Source organism: Canis lupus, chromosome 25 (assembly GCF_003254725.2).
Source record: "Canis lupus dingo isolate Sandy chromosome 25, ASM325472v2, whole genome shotgun sequence".
NCBI classification, from domain to species: Eukaryota; Metazoa; Chordata; class Mammalia; order Carnivora; family Canidae; genus Canis; species Canis lupus.
Window position 1 is genome coordinate 8994086 of NC_064267.1, and position 21247 is coordinate 9015332.

The 21247-nt window shown below is 42.0% G+C and overlaps 1 long non-coding RNA gene across 1 annotated transcript; it reads right to left on the reverse strand.

Moving 5' to 3' along the window:
- Nucleotides 1-16648: 16648 nt before the first annotated feature.
- On the reverse strand, nucleotides 16649-18342 carry LOC125753600 (uncharacterized). The gene is made up of 2 exons (XR_007405777.1): nucleotides 17015-18342; nucleotides 16649-16934 (listed from the first exon to the last, which is right to left on the reverse strand). It is a non-coding gene; the product is annotated as an uncharacterized LOC125753600 (long non-coding RNA).
- Nucleotides 18343-21247: the final 2905 nt, after the last annotated feature.

Here is a 21247-nt window from a genome sequence, read left to right on the forward strand (position 1 = left end):
TGTTTGGGGATCTACACAAAAGTCAGTGACGAGGTTATACTGTGTGATCAGTATTCTAGGAGGCTGCCAAGGAAAAACCCGAGACACATTATTTTGCTGGCAGAGCAGGTGTTCTGCTTTGAGTTGTAACATAACCAGTGAGCAATAGCTCATGAAATGACCTTCTTTTCAATTTATTAAAGGGCAAGCATTTCTCGGAAATCCATATATTTCACTAAGCTCTAAATCAAGACTGCATCTACCAGAGCCTTCTCAAAATCTCTTGCTCCAATTTTGACTTTCATAGACTGGGGTACTAACCTGATCATTTCTTCCTTTCACTTGTTAGGAAGCCAAGGTTTTGTGTGTATTTCTTAATGGGGAGTGTGTGCAGTGCGCTGAATTTTCAGTGTCTGTCCTTCTCAGATGTGACTGCTGGGCTGAGCATGAGGCTGAGTTTCCTTACATTCTAAGGCCATGGGCAGTCACTGTTTTGTTGGTCAAAAGGAAGACAAAGTCAAGTGGCACTGGGAGATGAGCTTTGACCATTTCCACAGATGGACCAACAAATCTCACCCCAACTCTGGTCAGTATCATGATCTAGGGACACACTTTTAATTCCCATATTTATTTGGTTCTCTGGATCGTTACTTGACTCTTTCAAGCTGCAGTTTGTACTCCATGCTGATCTGCCTGGAAACCACAAAATTCTAAAAATGCAAAAATGTGAATTGGATGTGCTGGAACCAACCTTAAACTCTTCCACCACCACGTTGTCTTGCCCTTCCTCTTCTGTGTGCATAGCAGCCACATCCTGTTCCAGCACTGGGAGAGCAGGCATGCTCCGGGGATCTGTCAAAATTTCATAGGGCACTCTAGGGTGGCTCCAGGAGGCAGGAGTGAAAATATCCCTGGGGCTATGCTGCCCAAAGGTTCCTGGAAGAATAGAGACAAATAAGCATAGTACGGAAACTGACCTGTCTTCTAATCAGAGCAAAGCTTACTGCTAAGATTGCTAGGTCAACCTAGCAACCAACCTAATCAAATTTAGTTCTGCTTCTGTAGTTCATAAGAAACAACTCCAGGGCAGTTGGCTCTGGAGACTTGAGCCTGGTGTGCCTCCTACAAAATGCATCACGTGGGTGCTTAATCTACTCAGTAATATACTAAGGACTTACAGGATAAATTCTAAACAGTTTTAGCATTTGCCTCCAGGAATATCAGTTAGGGAGACCAGATGACCTGCTGAAATAGGTACAGAGTCTCTCTACACAGTAATTCAAGTTAATCTTAGTACTTCAGCCCACTCTGGCTAGGCCTTTCCCCATGCACAGCTTCCCCAGTCCTGAATTGTTCCTACCAAGGCATGACCCTATGATAATGCGGTTCCTTACCAAGCTCACCGAGTTCAATCTAGCTGAGTTCTCTACATTTAAATGTCTTTGATTTTAATAATTATTGTGAATATAAGTTGACTTTGAGGTATAGACTTAATTCTGTTTCCCCCCAAAGCTCACATGTTAAAGCCCTAACCCCCAATGTGACTATATTTAGAGATAAAGCATTCATGGAAGTAATTAAGACTAAAATGAGGTCATGAGGGTGGAATCCTGATCTGACAGGAATCTGAGATAACAGAGCAGTCTCTCTGTCATGTGAGGATACAAGAAGATGGCCCTCTGCAAGCCAGGAAGAGAGCTCTCTCTAGAACCTGACCATGCTAGCACCTGATCTCATACTTCTAGTCTGTGAACTATTCTCATGTGAGAAATGAATGTCTATTGTTTCAGTCGCCCAGTCAATGGTATTTGTTAGGCAGCTTGAGCTGACTAGTACACTTGGCCTCAGAGAATTCATGACTTGACAGAGGCAACATCAGAAGCCCAGAAATGGGACTAAGGAGGTGGCCAGGTAGATGTTCCATACCTATGTACTCCCCCATTCCTGCTCCACAGGCACACAGTGCGGTCAAGGGAGGATGACAACAGAAACTTTTCTTTTACCAGCTCCAAACGAATGAGATAAAAAGGGAGGATAGATGCTCCAAGCCTGCTCCAGCATAAAAGGGACATTGGATCAATGCTCCATTAATATAGAAGCCAGGCCAATCTTCTGAATTATTCTTGGTACCATTCTTTCCCTCTTACCACACCACACTCTCCAAATTCTCCAGCTCCAGCCCCAAGATATCAAACAAGATACAATGGAAACCATCTTATGGATGATGGGTCTGGGGGGAAGATCAAGAGGTTGTAAATAGCCTGGCCAAAGTTCAGGTCGTGCCGTGAGCACGGAGTCTTTTCAACTCAGTAGAAAAATAAAAGATAGATAGATAGATAGATAGATAGATAGATAGATAGATAGATAAATTTACGAAGTTTCTAAACTTACAGTAAAATACCAGATCAGATCAATTCAAGGAAGATAATTAACCATTTACAAGAAAAACAAAGACTTCTAGTCAATGCTGTGCAAGTGATACATACATCTTGCTTCCCCAACAGCAGGATTGTAATACCATTTTCCTAGTTTTATTAATTCAGAGGCCTTCTTGAGATGGTTGATTTGATGAAAGTTATGAACATATTTTAACTCTTACAAATTCTTGAACTCTAAAATGGATGGTACTCACGATCTCATCACACTGACATGGGCCCGCCAGACCATCACATCTGAATCGAAAGGAAGAACACACCTGAGTACAGTGGGAGAGTTAACCACCATGATGCTAGATGCTGTACGACACTTGACAGGATGAGCACTGGGTTATACTATATGTTGTCAAACTGAACTCCAATAAAAAAATATACATATTTAAAAAAAAAAAACACTTCCTATAGGATGGGGTCAGATCTGGGTGAGTGTCCAGAAAAGAGAAAGGTACTGGTGTGGCACTTGTTGGTTTTGCTACATTAATTGATAAGTGTTTATCAAGCACCTACTATGCACAAGACCCCCTGTCAGGTCCAAAGACATAAAATGGCTCCCATGCTAGGTGCTTATGTTATAGTTTCCCTCAGTGTTTATGGTTTGGTAAGCATGCAGGAGTAGACAAATAACCAAAAAAGCTTTGTAAAATAGCCTGGTAAGAGCTGTGCTCCCAGTACCTGGAGTAAAGAACTAAGGCTAGGCAGGTGGCTCTTACTTCTAGATTCCAATCTCTTTTACAGTAGCATTTAAACTTTTGTGGTGAACAGGAAAAGGTGACTAAATGGAAATATGTGAATATTTACCTCTATATTGGCTTTATAGAAATGTATTTAATGGGATTTCATATAGACATTTAGACATGTTAGATATTAAATATTCTAAACAGAGCTAAATATACTTATTTGGAAAGTTGTCTAAGGGATACAAAGAAAAAAACCAAACAAGTACTGAAAATTATGTATTGTGTATATATAGATGCCCGTGTGTGTGTGTGTGTGTGTGTGTGTGTGTGTGTGTATCTTCTGGAAAAAAATTAAAATTCATTAACAGTGTTCCTGGGATGCAGAAATGGCAGGTTAGGTGGTAGAAGAGGTCAGAGTAACAACTACCACTTTTCATTTTCCATTCTTTTGTGTTGATTTTTTTCTAAACTTAAGCACTTTTACAATTGTATGAAAGAGCTCTAAAATTTTAAACATTTTTGTTACTGCTAAAGCAAGATGTTCCCAGAAAATTTAGAAAATACAGATTTCCAAAAATAAAAAACAAAACACATCCATAACCTCAGTGTTATCTCAAAGAGATAACATTTGTTAAAACTTCAGTGTATGTCTTTCCAGATTTTCAATCTTCCATATACTTCTTAATTTTAACAAAGACTCATACTTTAATGTTGCTTTGCAATCTGAACTTTTTCATTTACTAATTTACCAGGAGTATTTTTCTGTGAATACATTTTCATATACAGCATTGTTATCTAAGACTAGGTAATATTCCAGTGTATTTGTCACACCATCATGTACTGAATCAATTTTCCTTATGTTGGATATCCAGGCTGTCTCTAATTATCGTCTTTCTCTCTTACAAACAATGTATTGATTCACAACCTGATATCTGAATCTTTGTGCACATGTCCTATTACTTCTTTCAGCCAAATGCCTAGGAGTAGGGCTGCTGGTTTGAAGCTTTAGATATGTATTATCAACTTGCCTAGAGTATATACCAGTTGACCCCCTACCAAGAGTATATGAGTGCCCATTTCCCAGTAACCTCATCAACCATGAATATTTTCCTGAAAATATTTGTTTCTAAATCCATTTTTTTTTTCTAAATCCATTCTTAAAAGGCTTAAGAGACCCCCCCACCATCCTCACTGGTACAATTTAATTTTGCCAACGAGAATATCAAATTAAAACTGAAGCTGTGCTTATCATGGTATTTAACATGAAGAGTTCATTGCCTACTTTTGGGGAATTGCAGCTCGGGTCCCTGCAGGCCATACTCTTTGATGTCGTAGACGTGCACAAAGCCTTTCTGGTCAGCCACATAGACAAGGACATCTGCTGTCACTGCGATGCTACTGACCTGCTCTTTGTCCTTGGACTGGAAAACACATGCATAGGGCCCATTACAGAGACATCCACAAGGTCCATCACAGACACACACAGACATGGCCCATCACAGACACATACACATAAGCATAGCCCATCACAGTCACATACACACGGGACCACTCATAAACAGACACACACAGACATAGGGCCCTTCAGACGTATACACACAGACACACACACAGCCCATCACAGATGCACATGGGGCTCATTGCAGATAAAGCTTACCTGTCAGACAATGGCAAGTGGAATGTTGTATCTCATTTATAGTTAGAAGTAATCACTGTGCTGGTGTTAATCTTTCAGCAAGATAGGAAGGCTATATAGAAAGTAAAGCTAAAAACATAGAGCCCAGAAGAGTTGCTGTGTTACATAGTCAGGCTAGTGTCAAAAAAGAAAAAAAAAAACATAGGGGCACCTGGATGGCTCAGTCGGTTATGCATCTGCCCTCAGCTCAAGTCATGATCTCAGGTCCTGGGATCGAGCCCCGCATCAGGTTCTCTGTTCAGCAGGAGTCTGCTTCTCCCTTTCCCCCCGCTCATGCTTTCTCTCTCTCTTTCAACTAAATAAATAAAATCTTAAAAGAAAGAAAAAGAGAAAACAACAAACCTAAAGCATGGAAGTTATTTCCAATCAATTGCCCAACTTACAGGAATGAAGTTTGCAATGGGACAGGCTCCACTGAACAGCCTCCAGAAAGTGACAGAACCTGTGAGGAGGGAACAGCAGGAAGGGTACACTTTGCCCTGCAGTGCTGAGTCTCTGAGCCTTTGCTGACAGGCACTGCAGCCTCGTGACACCAGGGTTTTTTCCTTTTTCCCTTGGCTAACCGATCAGTTAGAATTATCAGTGAGTATTGGGGCACGGGGTCCTCTTTATGGGTTTTGGATTAAATGGCTCAGTAGCCTTTTCCTTCTCCACTAATCTAGGCAGCTTTCCTGATGAGAAAGTCTCCAGCTTTGCCTATGGAGGAAAGGTCCAGAAGTTTGGGCTATGGCAATAATTAACGTGTGTGTGTGCACATGTGCATGTATGTGTAAGCACTTATTTTAAATACACTCTGGTACTTGCCTAGTCAAAGGGATCCTTGGCAGGGGCCGGTTCTTTTTGCCTACCAGTCATGCACCATTCTTGACTGTGCTTTATACATGGGTGCTCATGTAGCAAGTGGGGACCCCATGCATATTACTTCCTCTTGGGAGCTCCCTAATGAATGCAGTTTCCTCCTCTTCTCTCAGGGACAAGGGATGCTCTGTGCTTCCACTGGGTAAAGCAGAAGCCATAGATGCCTCAGAGTAGAGGGTGAAGAGAAGCATCCAAGAGCATTTCCAGCTTTGGGGCTGGAGCTGTGAGTCTGCAACTTGGAGGAGGCAGCCTCCATTACCACTTGATGAGAGGAACACAAACATTCAAGTACCCTGGGATCAATACACACAACTTGAGCCTCCCCTTGCAACCAGACACAGGTGGCTGGCTGCTTTCAACTGGAAATTTTAATTAAAATCTTAGAGCTTTGGAGCAGGACTGTGGCCCACTTGTTACATTTTACTAAAGCCTTGGGGGGCGGAGGGGTGGTCATGTCATTTGTGTAGTGTCACCTAGCTAGTTAGTGGCAGATCTGGACTCAGAAGCTCATTCTTAAGCTCTCAGGGGAGCCTTGGCTTCTTTGTCCTAAAACAAGCAGGTTACATAGCTAATTTCCATGTAGGATTCTTTGTTTTTCTTCTTCAGGCTCTTCCATCAGGCTGCCTGTGGTCGCTTGTGGCCCTACCCTTACAGGCTGGGTTAGGTGTTTACTGAGCCTGACTAAATGATGTCCTCCATGGCCCACTTCACTTGCAGAGGGCCCTGAGTGGGCAGCTGGGCAAGGAAACTTGATTTGGAGGGAGTGGGAGTCAGGCCTCACTCCCTGTGTGACCACCGCCCTGACTGGCAGGACTGGGCCAGAGCAGGCTGGGGTGGGAGGCTAGTCAGCCTGAGCTCTAGGGAGAGAGAGCAGCAGGAGGGAGGAATTGCAGAGGGTGCAGAGGAGAGCAGTGAGTGCTTGGGGACCCTCCCTCTCCAAGCCTGGACCTGCAGTAACCAAGTCTTAGACAGAGCAGCACAGCCTCTGGGGGAGTGGGGGTAATGACATGCCATTCTCACCTTCGGGCCCATTGGTGATTAGGGAAGCAGCAGGTGATTCAAACTTGGCAGCCCGTGTCTTCAGGAAGGCAAGGCAGGAAACACTCTGGTCTGGGCCTGGTGACCAGGGAGAGTTTGGCTGTGCTCTCCACAATGCTCACAGCCCTTTCTTTCCCCCTCCCTCTTCTGCAGCTCTGCCCTCTCCCCCCCCCCCCCCAAACACACAGTGGGCCTAAAGCAGGAGCTGTGCACACAGGTGTGCGGGCAAGCGGGCAGGTACCTTCGCTGCTTAAGAACCAACCCAGATAAAGTCAAGTGTGAAGGTTAACAGCCCCAGCAGCCCAGGAACCCTGGCATTTCCCAGAGCCCTTGGACTTTTGGAGAGAGACAAGGATTTGAGAGACTTTGGGAATTTACAGGTGCTTCTCAAGAAGTCCCCGATCTCCAGAAATTCCTGGATTGGAGGAATACAAATTAACCTTTATGTCACTTTTTATATTTACCAAGAGGTAAACCACATGAAATCCCATGATACTGGAGCATTAGTTCCATAGCCAGATGAAGTGGAGATTTGTGTTTTTCTAATGGTTCATGACTTGGAGGAGACAGGTGTGGTTATATTTAAAAGATTAAATATACTATTTTATAATATTTATATATTGTTATGTTAATTATAATTAAATATTATTTAAATTATTATATCTATTAAATATTATATTGTTATAATAGACAATATCATTATTTATAAATAAATAATATTATATTGTTTTCCTAGTTAAAAAGCCTTAGTATCTAAGAACTAATCAATGAATTCAGCAAAGTAGCAGGATACAAAACCAACACAAAATAATCAGTTGCATTTCTATAGACAAACAAGGAGAAATCTGAAGAGGAAATTACAAAAACATTTTCAGTGGCATCAAAAAGTACAATACTTAGGAATTAAGGAAGTGAAAGACTTGTATAATGAAAACTACTACAAAACATTGCTGAAAAAAACTTAGAACATAAATGGAAACACATCCATGTTCATGGATTTGCAGCCTTAATATTGTGAAAATGTCAATACTACACAAAGCAATCTACAGACTCAATGCAATCTCAGTGATGATTTTTGCAGAAATAGAAAACCCATCCTAAAGTTTGTATGGAATTTCAAGGGACCCCAGATACCCAAAACAATCTTGAAAAGAAGATTAAAACTCACATGTCTCGATTTTAATACTTATTATAAAACTACAGTAATCAGGGACGCCTGCATGGCTCAGTGGTTTAGTACCTGCCTTCAGCCCAGGGCATGATCCTGGGGTCCCAGGATCGAGTCCCACATTGGGCTCCCTGCATGGAGCCTGCTTCTCCCTCTGCTTGCATCTCTGCCTCTCTCTCTCTCTCTCTCTCTCTCTCTCTCTCTCTGTCTCTCATGAATAAATAAGGAAAATCTTTTTTTAAAAAAACCTACAGTAATCAAAACAGTGTGGTACTGGCATAAAGACAGACACGTAGACAAATGGAATAGAATAGAGAGCCCAAAAATGAACCCTCACAATTATAGTCAAATAATATTTGACAAGGGTGCCAAGGCTGTTCTATTGGGAAAGAACAGTCTTTTCAACAAATTGTGTAGGGAAACTGGATATCTACCTGCAAAAGAATGAAGTTGGACCCTTACCTAATACTACATATAAAAATTAACTAAAAAATGGATCAAAGACCTGAATATAAGACTTAAAACACTAAAACTCTTAGGAGAAAACACAGGACAAAAATATCATGACATTGGATTTGGCAGTGATTTCTGGGATGTGACACCAAAGGCACAGGTAACAAAATTTAAAATAGACAAATTGAACTTCATGAAAATTTCTTAAAATGTGCATCAAAAGACACTACCCAAATTAAAAAGACAACCTACAGATTAAGAGAAGATATTTGTAAGTCATATATCTAATAAGGAATTAATATCCAGAATGTAGAGAGAATTTCTAAAACTCAACAGAAAAACCAAACGACCTGATTCAAAAGTGGGCAAAGGACTTGAACAGATGGTTTACCCAAAAAATATTTACAAATGGCTAATATGTACATGAAGAGATGTTTAGCATCACTCATCATTTGGGAACTGCAAATCAAAACCACAATGAGGTACCACCTCACACTCATTACGGTGACTATAAAAGGAAGGGAGAAAAAAAGAAAGAAAGAAGGAAAGAAAGAAAGAAAGAAAGAAAGAAAGAAAGAAAGAAAGAAAGAAAGAAGGAAGGAAGGAAGGAAGGAAGGAAGGAAGGAAGGAAGGAAGGAAGAAAGAAAGAAAGAAAGAAAGAAAGAAAGAAAGAAAGAAAGAAAGAAAGAAAGAAAGAAAGAAAGAAGAAAAGAACAAATGTTGGCGATGATGTGGAGAAATTCGGACCTTGTGCATTATTGGTGAGAATGTAAATTGGTGCAGCCATTGTGGAGAACAGTACTGAGGTTCCTCAAAAAATTGAAAATAAAATTATCACATGATCAAGCAATTCCACTTCTGAATATACATCCCAAATCTTTGAAAAGCAGGGTCTTGAAGAGATATTTGTACACCAATGTTTATAGCAACATTATTCACAATAGCTAAAATGTGGAGCAACCCAGTGGCTACTGATGGGAAAACAGATTAGCAAACTGTGGCATATCCACACACAATGGAATATTATTCAGCCTTAAAAAGGAAGTATATTCTTTAATATGCTACAACATGAGTAAAACTTGAGGACATTATGCTAAGTGAAATAAGCCAGCCACAAAAAGACAAATACTATATGATTCCATACACATGAAGAACTCGGTCAAAATCATAAAGGCAGTGGGTATAATGGTGGTTGCAGGGGCAGTAGGGAGGTAAGAATGGGGAGTTAGTGTTTAGTGGGGACAGAGTTTCAGGTGAGGATGATGAAAGTTTCTGTGGATTGGCAGTGATGATGTTGCATAACCATGTGAATATATTTAATACCATTGCACAGTACATTTTGCTGTGTGTATTTTACTACAATTAACAAAGAAAGATGAAGACGAGAGAGAAGGAGGGGAAAGAGGAGAGGTGGAGGATGGAGGAAGGGCAGGAGGAGAAAGAAAAAGCCTTAGTCTTTCAGTGAGCTCGCTGCTTTCCTGGATTTTAGGCTGGTTGAAATCTCTCTCTCTCTCTTTCACTGTCAATCTTTTTCTCTTTGATGTCAAGGAAGATGTGGCAATCCCCAATATAAGGAAGAATGAAGGTAAAATGTTGAAAAGTCAGCAGAAGGAATTTGTTTTTAGCTCATTTGGCTTTGCTTGCACAATTGTCTTTCTCTCTTAGCTCCCTTCTCTACTAAGAATGACTTCAGAAGAACTGTCTGGACAGTTTTCCAAATAAGATGATGACCTCTTAACTAATCCCAGTGGTGAAAAAACCACTAGGTCCTGGTTTGACCTTCAAGAACAGCCAATACTGCTCTTTCCTGGACGGGTAGGGAACTTTCACATATTTTCATCTCATTTGTGCAATGTAGAAATGTGAATTATGGTAGTTATGGCTGGCTTTACATTTTGGGAGCAGAAAAGGAGTTTCTCAAAGCCAGCAGTCACATAACTTTAAGCAATAAATGCCGCTGCAAACAGGATTTTAAATTAGAGCTGCTGGCTGAAAGGTCAACAGTGCATTCTTGGACAGTGACTTTATTTTCATTTTAATGGCAATAAAAATAATCACTTAGAAGAAAATGCCACCACTTTTTCCCCGAAGATTTTTTTAAGGTTTTAAGCACTCTTGGAAAGAGCCTCATAGAAGGATCTTTTTTACGTTATAGCAAAGTGGATAGGAATAGACTGGATAATAAGTCTATAGGTAAGAGTTTCTTTTTAATCTCATGGTGTTCAGTTTCTAACCACTGCCTGCCAGAGTGTGTCTCAACCACAGCAGTCCAGAAGATGATGGCATTGCTTTACCATTATTTTACCTGCTTGGGCATGTACATCTCGTCTCTGAATTTAGACTGTGAGGCCCTTGAAGGCAGCATCAAGCCTCACATCTCTCTCTAGTCTTTTCTTTTTTTTTTTTTTTTAATTTTTATTTATTTATGATAGTTACAGAGAGAGAGAGAGGCAGAGACACAGGCAGAGGGAGAAGCAGGCTCCATGCACCGGGAGCCTGATGTGGGATTCGATCCCGGGTCTCCAGGATCGCGCCCTGGGCCAAAGGCAGGCGCCAAACCGCTGCGCCACCCAGGGATCCCTCTCTAGTCTTTTCTATGCATCTCCCTTAGGGTATGCCCAAGGGGAATGGCTCAAAGATATTTTCTGATCAAATGAGTCATTAGAGCTGTTCCTTGACTAGTAACTTATCAAATGCCTGAAGTGGGGGATTACAGTATGGGGTTCTCTGAGGGTTTGCTGGTTGGGTTTCAGGAAATGCAAGAATTCCCCAGTTCTATGTAAAATCACCAGTGCCCTGTGTCTCCCCTGGGTTCCATGGGTGTGAGATAGTGGATCTCCTGGCTGTTGGCAGGTGTCTTTAGACTGCCACTGGGAAGGATGATCCTGGACACTAGAGGTTAGGCAAGGAGTGATAGGAAGCCTTTGGCTGTGTGTTCCCATGGTTTTCCATCCAGTACAACCTGCCATGAAACTGATAGATAAGTGCGTTTTTCAAATGGTTCATGACTTGGAGGGAGACGGGTGTGGTTACCATCCCCAGTACCTAGCACTGGGCATGGCACGTGGCAGGAACTCATCATTAAAACACACCAATATGTTTTAAATGAAGATGTGAAAGAATGGGCCCACAATCACATTAGCAAAGAGAGAGGGTCTTGAAGAAATGGAATCAGGGCAGAAAAACTAGGGAGAATGGGGTGGGAGCGTGGGGAAAAGTTTTGCAATAAAACATACAAGTAATAAGGGGTGCATGGGTGGCTTAGTCAGTTTAGCATCTGACTCTTGGTTTCAGCTCAGATCTGATCTCAGGATCCTGGGATTAAGCCCTGCATCAGACTCCATGCTCAGTGGGGGTCTGCTCAAGGATTCTCTTTCCCCCTCTGCTCCTCCCCACCATCCTTGCATGCAATAAACAAACAAACTGTAAAAAAACAAAACTATACACCACACACACATGCACACACACACACACACACACACACACACACACAAGTAATAAAGACTGACCCATGTGGAGGAGTACAGGGGGTCATGGGCAATGTGAAGACTCTGGGACCCTGGGGGCCACCTGAAGGGGCTGATGGAGAGGGTGGCATAAATTCTGAGGGCAGATAGCTGAGTGACACATCAGAAGATGGTATCTGAGGTGAGTTGGGAGAGCAGGCCTGCTAGCTGGGCAAAAGGAGCTTGTAAAGACAGAGGGGTAAAATTGGCACTGTAACAAGGCCTAACAGGCTCAACAGGGGAGAGAATCCTTTGGGGGACAGTGGATGAGGAAAGGCTCCCAGAGGTGGTGGGTGAGTCTAAGACAGGCTCTGATGGACTAGTGCCTGGGGGTGTGGACTGAGCTAGCCAAACTCTTAAACCCTCTTCCAGCTTTGGCAGACCTGACAAGTTAAACCTGAAACCTGGCTCATCCCTTCTAACTGGGACTCTGTCCAGAATTGAGATCTCTTTAGGATATACCAGGAATCCAAGCCTGATGGGCCTGTGCAGACCAGCCATGGAGCCTACCCCTCACCTACATTTTCTGTCTTCTGCACCATCTGAGGGGCTGGGAGTATTCAGCCTACAGTACATGTGGCCTGAGATGACATTCCAAATGATGATCTCCCCATCATAACTGGAGGTGGCAAGAAGAAAAGGTGGGCATTGAGCCACACAGAGGATGTCTTCCCTGTGCCCATGGTTCTAAAGAAAGAGATGGAGAGGGACAAGGTCAGACTTCAAATCCTCAGTCACCCCTGGCTAGCTCCCCTTCATCTGATGCCTAAGATAGAGGATGCAGACGTATTCCTCCTTTTGAGCTGGCCCACAGAAAACTCTTCTAGAACCTCGAAGACTCATCTGGAACCTTGAGGCCCAGACCCAAAGATCAGGGCATCACTCCATGCAGGAGATGCTGCCTCTCCTTGAGTCAGTTTATTACCTTCCCCAGGGAAGTGATACTTTTAACAGTTTCCTGACCTCTGCGTTGTGCTGGCAAGCATAGTATTTGCAAGGATGCCTGTTTGAGGCTGAAATGTTGATGGCAATGGGATAATGGAAACCAACTCTGATCAAGGGCTTGGCTTCCCAATAGCTCAAGTGTAAATCCCAGAGTGTGTTATCCCTTGACTTGATTCCTACAGGGCTCCCACCTGTGGCTTACACAGGCAGTTAGGAATTGAGATCACCTACTCTCCTTGAAAGGAGGATTTGGATATGGATCCTTAAGAAAATGAGAAACCAAAATGGAGTTTTTGAGACCAGTGCTTCAGAGATTAAAGAGTTCCTGGCCACTATCCTCTCAACTTTCTCACTGGGGTACAGTTTCCACATGAAGAGAATTCACTTCTCTTGGCACTGTAAAGACATTTTTTTTCTCCCTTGCCTCCACATACTTCCCACTGAGTGTCCTTTGTCATCTAAGATGTCCCTTCTGCCTTCAAGTAGCTGGCAGGGTGGTGGTATAAGACAGTTGAAAAAGAGAAGACAGAAAAGAGAAGGTCAATGGTTCTCTCTTTTCCACAATCTTCTGACAAATCCTGCCTCCTTCTGTGATTTGTGACCACATATACCTGGGATCCTCCTCCTGTGGTTCCCCCCCCCCACTGCCTGTCAATGAGGCCCCATACCCCAATCTGAACACAAGGCCATCACTCTTCCTGGAAGGGAAGCAGCTGCTTGGACATCAGTGCTCCTGGCTCTACCTGGACCCGTCATGAATCCTGCCACTGCAGAGGCTTTTGAGGTGTTTGTGATAACCTTAAGCAGGCCCAGGAGAGTCAGGGTGAGGCTGTGAGTGAAGTATATCCTCATCATGTGCCACTGTTTGGGTTGAGAGCAAGACAGCAGACCAGGGCTCACCAGGTCATCCTGCCAGTGTGGCTGAGGCTTCCAGAAGTGATGAAAGTCACATGGTGCATCCTGGATGCAAAGCCAAAGAGGGGACGTTGTATAAGCAGTGAAATGAGCTGCCAACACACTCACAACTTCAGAGAGAAGGTGTTGGCACATTTTATAACCTTACCCCTCACCCCACCAATGATGTAGATTTTCAAAATGTCAAAGCAAATTCCCCTAGTGCTAGTGAGAATAAAAAGCAATCCACTTCTGACGTTTGGGTGATTGCATTTCAACGAATCATATGTCAACTGACAAACTCTCCTTGGATGGTCTGCATAGCTTTGCCTTCATAATAAGACCCATAACGGTTGCATTCGTTAAAACAAAAGCCTTTAGCTCAGGAACCTATAATACCATAGGATGAATTCAATGCCAGGGCTTCTCAGGTAGTCATCTCTCAAATCATCTGGGGATGCAAGGCTTAGGCTGTGAAATACAGTACACCTTCAAATGAATAAAGAACTTACAATGTTTAAAGACTGTTGGAAATCCATGACCATCCGGCATAGCAAGCAGGGGAAATAAAATGTCACAGGTAGATTTAAAACTTAGTTTCAGTCAGCATTTTCAACTTCCCCTTTCTCTGAATCCCTTCTCCATCTCTAAGCCATAAAAACAAGATTTTTTTCCCCATAGAGATGCTTATGGATGGCATTTCATCTCCCCTTTCCACTTAGAGAGGTTCAGGGGCAAAAGGACAAGGTGGAAGGAAGAAAGTAAAAGGCTGGACAACTGACAGAGAGGCTAACCCTCATTTAGGGATGAGGGCATAGGAGTTAGAGCTGAAGCTCCTGCATTCTAGGGAGTAGGGAGCATGTCAGCCTGTACAAGGGGTAAGAACACAAAGTAAGGTGTGGAGAGCTATGCTTTCCAAGTACCATCTGCTTTGGATTCCCAGGAATGCCCTCCGTACCTCTGACAGCTCTTCTAGCTAATATTTTGTGATATTGCAATTTGTGATAAGAATAAGTATTTAATTTTGGTCTCCATTTCTGGCAGACGACTCCTAAAACTCTTGGAACTTCTTAAGTGATGAGAGCATGGGAGGTGTCTAAAGTCGGGGGCGGGGGGTGGTGGTAAGAAGGGCAGGCTCGTGGGAGTGAGCCTGTAACTTGGGATCAGATGCCATCCCCGGGGAGAGGGTGTCAGGATTGAGCTGAATTGCAGGACATTGTAGGTATTAGAGAATTACTTGTTTGTGTGGGAACCACCCCCCTCCCAGAATTAGGTGCAGTGTCATTATACTTCTTCCTATAAAAGAGAACTAGAGGGAAGAGACAAAAAAACAAAGTAAAAAAGGTTTTTAAAAGGGAAGAAGAGGGAGGGAGGAAGGGAGGAAATTCTCTGTCTCTATCATGGTTTGGCTTGTACTAGAGAGCAGGAGCATAAAGAATTACTACGAACTTTGTTTTTAGTGGGGAAAGAACCAACGGGTGTGGGTGTGGGGAGGATAGCAATTGTAAGCAGAATTTTGAAGACCTGATTTTGTACATTTCCCTTACAAAGTACACATTTATTCTTTTGTCCCATCCAACAGCTATGATACACCTAGAACAGTAACAAACTAGTACATTTCAGTATTTAAGCTTATCATTTCTTTAATTTTTGCATGCAATCAACACTGTGGTTTAATTTTGCCATGTCAATATGATAAATAGAGCAGGAAAATTTTTTTTATGAAGAATAAGATAAAATGTGATTTGATAAATTAGGGCCAGTATTTTCACTGGTGCTTAAGGGATCTATAATTCCAAGGTCTACAGATGCTACTCCCTGAGCAGCTACCCTCCTGAGGGTTTCTCGATCCTAAAAGCATGGTTGAACCATGGAGGCAAGACACAAACAGAAACTGATCAGGAATTGTTTTTATTCTTTTAGTGTTCAGGAGAGAATTTATGGGATTTTTATTCTTTAACCTGTGGGTACTGAATTTAACTAGTCTAGTAATCTAGTCTGTGATTTATTCCTTGAGAAAGCATTTGGTGGAGAGATACAGTACTCCCTATCCCTACCTCTAAACAGTCATCAAAACATGCAGAGAATTGCTTGCAATATTCTAGAAGAGGCTAGTTGCCTAAATTACCATCAGGGAGCAACTGGGGTCCTTGGGAATTCTTTGACATGTTTCCTCCTGGAAAATTCCCTTCACTGTCTTGGTGTCCTCCTCCAGGATAGATTTTGTATCAAAAAGATGCCTCTCTATATCCAAACTGAATATAACTCACTTATTTTGGTTCACCTCCAAGTAGGTACAATCACACACTTCACTTTGCTTTTCATCTAGAAAGATAACATTATCAAAGTATATTAGACAATTTTCTTACTGGTTCTTGAATCAGCTTGAACAGATTGACTCATCTAAACTGATGATTGAAGAAAACTTCAGTACTTACTTTCTAGTTTTCAGACCACATCTAGGGGTTATTCAAGGTATCAAAGTACTGCTGGCTTCTTGTCACATTCATTGCCCTAAAAAGCTGGACTTGCCCTTGCTCAGCTCTGGAAAGAGGCTCGCCTTCTGCTGACAGGACCCTACACGGTGCCTGGCACTTGTTGAGTGAGTGAGTGAGTGAGTGAGTGAGTGAACAAGTGAATGTATATAGGTCGAAAGCAGAACTAGGAATCACAAACTCATTACCCTGGGTAATTTATGTCTTTTTTACTTTGACTTCATTTATGTTCTCTGATAGTTGAAAAAATGTCTTTCTCTTATCTTCCTTATAGAAGGATGACAGGTCAGACTTGTGGAAATTCTACGAGGATCAGGCACAGCACATGAACAAGTGGAATAAAAGGCCTTGGAAAAAAAATCACAGTAGTGCACAAAACAGACTGGCTTTTAGTTTGTTTATCTAGATTTTGACTTATGTGATGATTAAAATGTTTAGAAAAGTTAAGCTCATTTAAGAACTTACATAAATATACCAGGTAATAAAAGACCAAGTGCAGGAGGCTTAGCTCAGAGCACACACATTTATGTAAAATATGTCTCTCTTCAGTAGAAGTTTAGAGTCATTGGTAAAACAAAGTGCCAAAGAAAAAGGGTGTAGGATTGTTACATGCATTCTAGATTCCATCTCATTTGTTTCTTCTGTATTGACAACAAATTTCCACCCTCGCAACATTATGTTATGGACATCCTTGGTAGGAAGCGACTTGCCATGTTTCAGTGTGTGCAGACAATATCCATTGTTGTAGCTCCATATCTTCAGACAGCGGTCTCTGCCCCCAGTGATTAGCCTAGGAAACAGTCTCCCGTCAGGAAATCATGTCAGGGATCTCATTACCTAATGGTTGAAGATACTGGAGAAGACACATACCTTCTTCCACTGGAGTCAAAGGTCAGACATGTGATTCCAGCATTGCCATGAGCCCCAGTAAATCCAGACAACAGCTTTCCTGTTTCAAAGTCCCACACTTTTACCACCTATATCCAGAAGTTGAAAAAACGTGACCTAGAGATATTGACTATCAAATTAAAGAGAATTTGCATTTAGAAGTCTAGATAAAAAAGTATAGATATGAAAGATGAAAATTTACCCTGAAAGTATCTATATATCCAATACAAGTTGGCTTACTTCAGCATATTCATTTGCTGGGGCTGCATAACAAAATACCACAGAATGGGGGACTCAAACAATGAACATTTAGTTTCTCAGAGTTCTGGAGGCTAGAAGCCCAAGATCAAGTTGTTGGCAGGTCTGTTTTCTTTTGAGATACCTTTTCTTGGCTCACAAATGGACACCTTCTTGTTGTGTCCTCACATGGTCTTTCCCCTGTGTTTGCACACCCAGGGTCTCTATGTGTCCAAATTTCCTCTTGTTATAGAGACACCAGTTAGATTGGATGAGGGCCCATTCTAACATCCTCATGTTAATTTAATCCCCTCTTTGAGGCTCTATCTTCAAATACAGTAACATTCTTAGCTGCTGAGGTTAGGACTTCAACATATGAATTTTGGGAGAACACAATTTAGCCCATAACACTCAGTGAGAAGATTAGAAATTTAGAAATCTTTGGATAAAAATCTCCTGACTACCTAGGCTGAGAGGAATAGGTGCTGATTGAATTTTGAGCAGCAAAATGTATTCAGGACCAAGGCACAGCTGAGTGAGAAAGACCGCCTATTTGGAGGGACAGACATATCTTCTCAACCCTCAGCTTTAAGATTTTGCTCAGTCCACCTAGTTCCAGTCTTGAAATTACTTTCTTTCAGCTCCATCCCTTGAGCAACTTTTGAATTAGAATCATCTATAGAGGGAGTTGAGTGGTATCTTTCATGACTTAGGATAGGTAAGTGCCCACCATAAGGAGAGCACTTTCTGGAGCTTTTCCTCCAGAAAGCCTGCACCCAAAGGCAGTGACAGTGTGGGAGGAGAAATGCTTGAGGATACCACCCTTTCTCAGAACTACTGAATGTTCCTTTTAGTCTTCCACTTTGTAAAAGAGGCTGTTCCATTGACATAGAGAAACTTCCAGTCCTCCAATCCAGAAACCAGAAGGCATCCTCTCACTGTTGTTGATTTCATATACCTGAGACGAGATTTTAGTAGTGCACACTTTGCTTCCTTCCCCTCTGTCCTGTTATGATGTCAGGATTTCTGGGGATGTCTACAGCTCAGGTGCATCCAATTTGTTCTCCTTAGTATTGTGATAGACCCTCAGCATTACTCAGTTTTACTTTAGTTATTCTGACATTTGCAAACATCCCAAAGTTTCACAACATGCAGTGATGTGTAATGTGGTTGAGATCCAGAACTGAATGAAGTGTCTGTTGACATTGAATGAGCAGAGGGGCCCTGAGTGAGGAAAATAGCTCTGGATTGACACCCAAAGGAGACATCTTCCTTATGGACCTGTCTTCCCATTAAGTAATTAAACAGTCACACGTTTGTTTCCTTAAAAAGAAAACCCCCCAAGAATATCACCTGCTACTGCAGGTAATGAGAGTGAAAAGATTGAAGTGAGCAATTACAATATCTTTAAAAATGACTTCAGGGTTCTATTTATAGAATCAAGAAAAGTCTAAAGGTGCTATTTATACTTTTTAGGTGCATTTTGTAGAGGGGATTTCATGCCCTAGCAGGGCTCCTCTAAGAACTTCCTTGCCCCAAGCACTTCTTCCTTCTGAAGTTCCCATTCAATTAAACATATTAAAATGCAACCACATCCCAAATTAAATATAATTTTGCTCTTAATTTTAAAATATTTACAAAATATTTATAGTTGTAAGCTCTGTTGATGAAAAATTATTCATTATTCTTAAAAAGTAAAGTTCCATATTAAATAAAACTGTATATGTGGATGTGTGTAAGTTGCAGTTCCTATGTAACACATTGTAAACATTTAATTGCATATTTATTAGTTTAAATCATTTCATTTTCAAGCATTTTCAGAGGCATTGTAAGTTGGTGGTCCCTAGCACTGTGCTTTGCAACTCAATGAATAAAATGTGGTGTAGTGGTATTCATAACTTCAGACATCATGAAGATCTTGGGTTATATTCTCTCCTCCACAAATATAACTGCAATGTGGCTTAGATGCTGTGGATCGTGACAGTGGACATATGTTATAAAGATTACACATAGATCTGCAAGATGAGCAAATACTTAAATCAATAACTCAATTCAGTAAGTATCTGAGAGTTTATTACCAGTGTAAGTATCTGAGAGTTTATTACAGGGATACAGTAAGAGCTAAGAGAGTATTTATATCTCAATTCAACATCTCTTTGCCACCCACAGGCAGGGAAGATAATGCATATCAAAAGTAAGCTATTGAAGGAGACTGCTAGCATAGAATTAGGAGCCCAGATGCTAATGGAGCCCTTCATTCTGCCTGGATGTGGGAGGGATCTAGAAATTTTTCTCAGAGGAGCCGATATCCAGAGTTGTGCATTGAAGAATAAGAAGGGTTTTGACAGATTAAGAAGGAAGAAGAGGAAAAAAAAGAGAAGGAAGAAGAGGGAAACACAAATGAGTTGCTTGTTGCCCTAAGTTCCTGCTGAATAATTAGAGACACAAGGCTCATGAGTGTGAAACAGAGCAGGCAAGTGAGAACTGAATCCAGCACTATATAGGAGGCATCAGCTTGGGTGGTCACAAAGAGGAAGGTGCCTGTATGAGTCGAGAGCACTGAAGACAATTTTTGTGGAGGAGATAGGACTTGAGTTGGACCTTGAAAGATTGCTGAGGTGTGTGTAAGAGAAGAGGAGGAAGCAGGAAATTCCAGAGTGGAGACAGGAAAATGTTGGACGGCACCAGGGACAGACAAGTGCACGATACTGAGACTAGAATGTTGGAGCCCTTGGAGTAACAGGTGATTCTGATAAATCTGGAGGATAAATGATTCTTTATAAGTATGAGCCCAAACTATGCAGGAATCCACCTTCTTTGAGATGAATTGAGACTGAGTCATCATAAAAATTTCTGATCAACAGACCAAATAATCTATTTCTTTCAATAGTTAATAAAACCATGGTGATGACTAATCTCTGGAGCAGGGACTGGCAAGAACATGAGCAAAGACAACTGAGTCTCTCTGGGAATGAAGCCAAAGTGGGTGTGAACATGAAGAGGACATGTCCAGACTGTGGTGCCCCCGGGGCTATAAATCCTAAAGACAGGGTGTGCCTGGCAATTGCAGAAAGAAGGAAAGAGGGCGTGGCCAGATGGCCTGGGACACCGGCTTGTAATGTCAGAGCTTAGGCCAGTGATTCAGAAAGTGACTGAACTGATATTTAGGAGACTTCAGAACACTTAAATATCTTGAATGTACTTGGGATGTGGCCCCCGATTAGCTCAAGGACAGGAGTACATGAGTTATGGGATGTGTGTGCTTCTCTGCTCTCACTCCTTATTCAAGAAGCACTAGTTCTGTACCCTCCTGGACCAGGATGTGCCATTCATCTAGGAGAGGATGAGTGTGATCCTCGTGAACTCCAGTGAAAGGGCAAATGGATGTGGAATACTCCATAGCCTCAGCTCTGGATTAGTGTTATAAAGTAGGTAATACGGTTGTATTAATCATCCTACACCACCATGAAATAATACCATTTCTTAGTACCAGATGGCCCTTACAAATAGCTCACAAGACAAACCACTAGAGAAACTGTGAGGTCTTCCACCCAGCTAACAAGAATGTCCAAACAATACTTGATAATTAGTAGAGTTGAAGAACTCTAGTAGAACTCCTAACTTCCAGGGACAGCATGTCCCCAGAACATTCTACTCTGCTCCAAGGTGAGGACGATGGGGCTGGGCCCACACTCCCAAATACATCATTGCTAAAGAAAGCAGGAGTTGATACTTAACAGATGCTTCAGAACAGCTGACCACCTGCCTGAAGGCTGGATTGTAGCGGCAGCACAGCATGGGTTCTTGGTGGGAGACCGCTAGGTAAGGCTCCGGGGGAGATCGTCCTCATGAAAAACAGGAAGAATGAAAACCTGAACCCAATGTATGACATGGATACCATTGATGAGGCATCTATTGCTTTATAAAGAAAAGTTAAGAGGATAAGGACACCTGGGTAGCTCAGTTGTTAAGCTTATC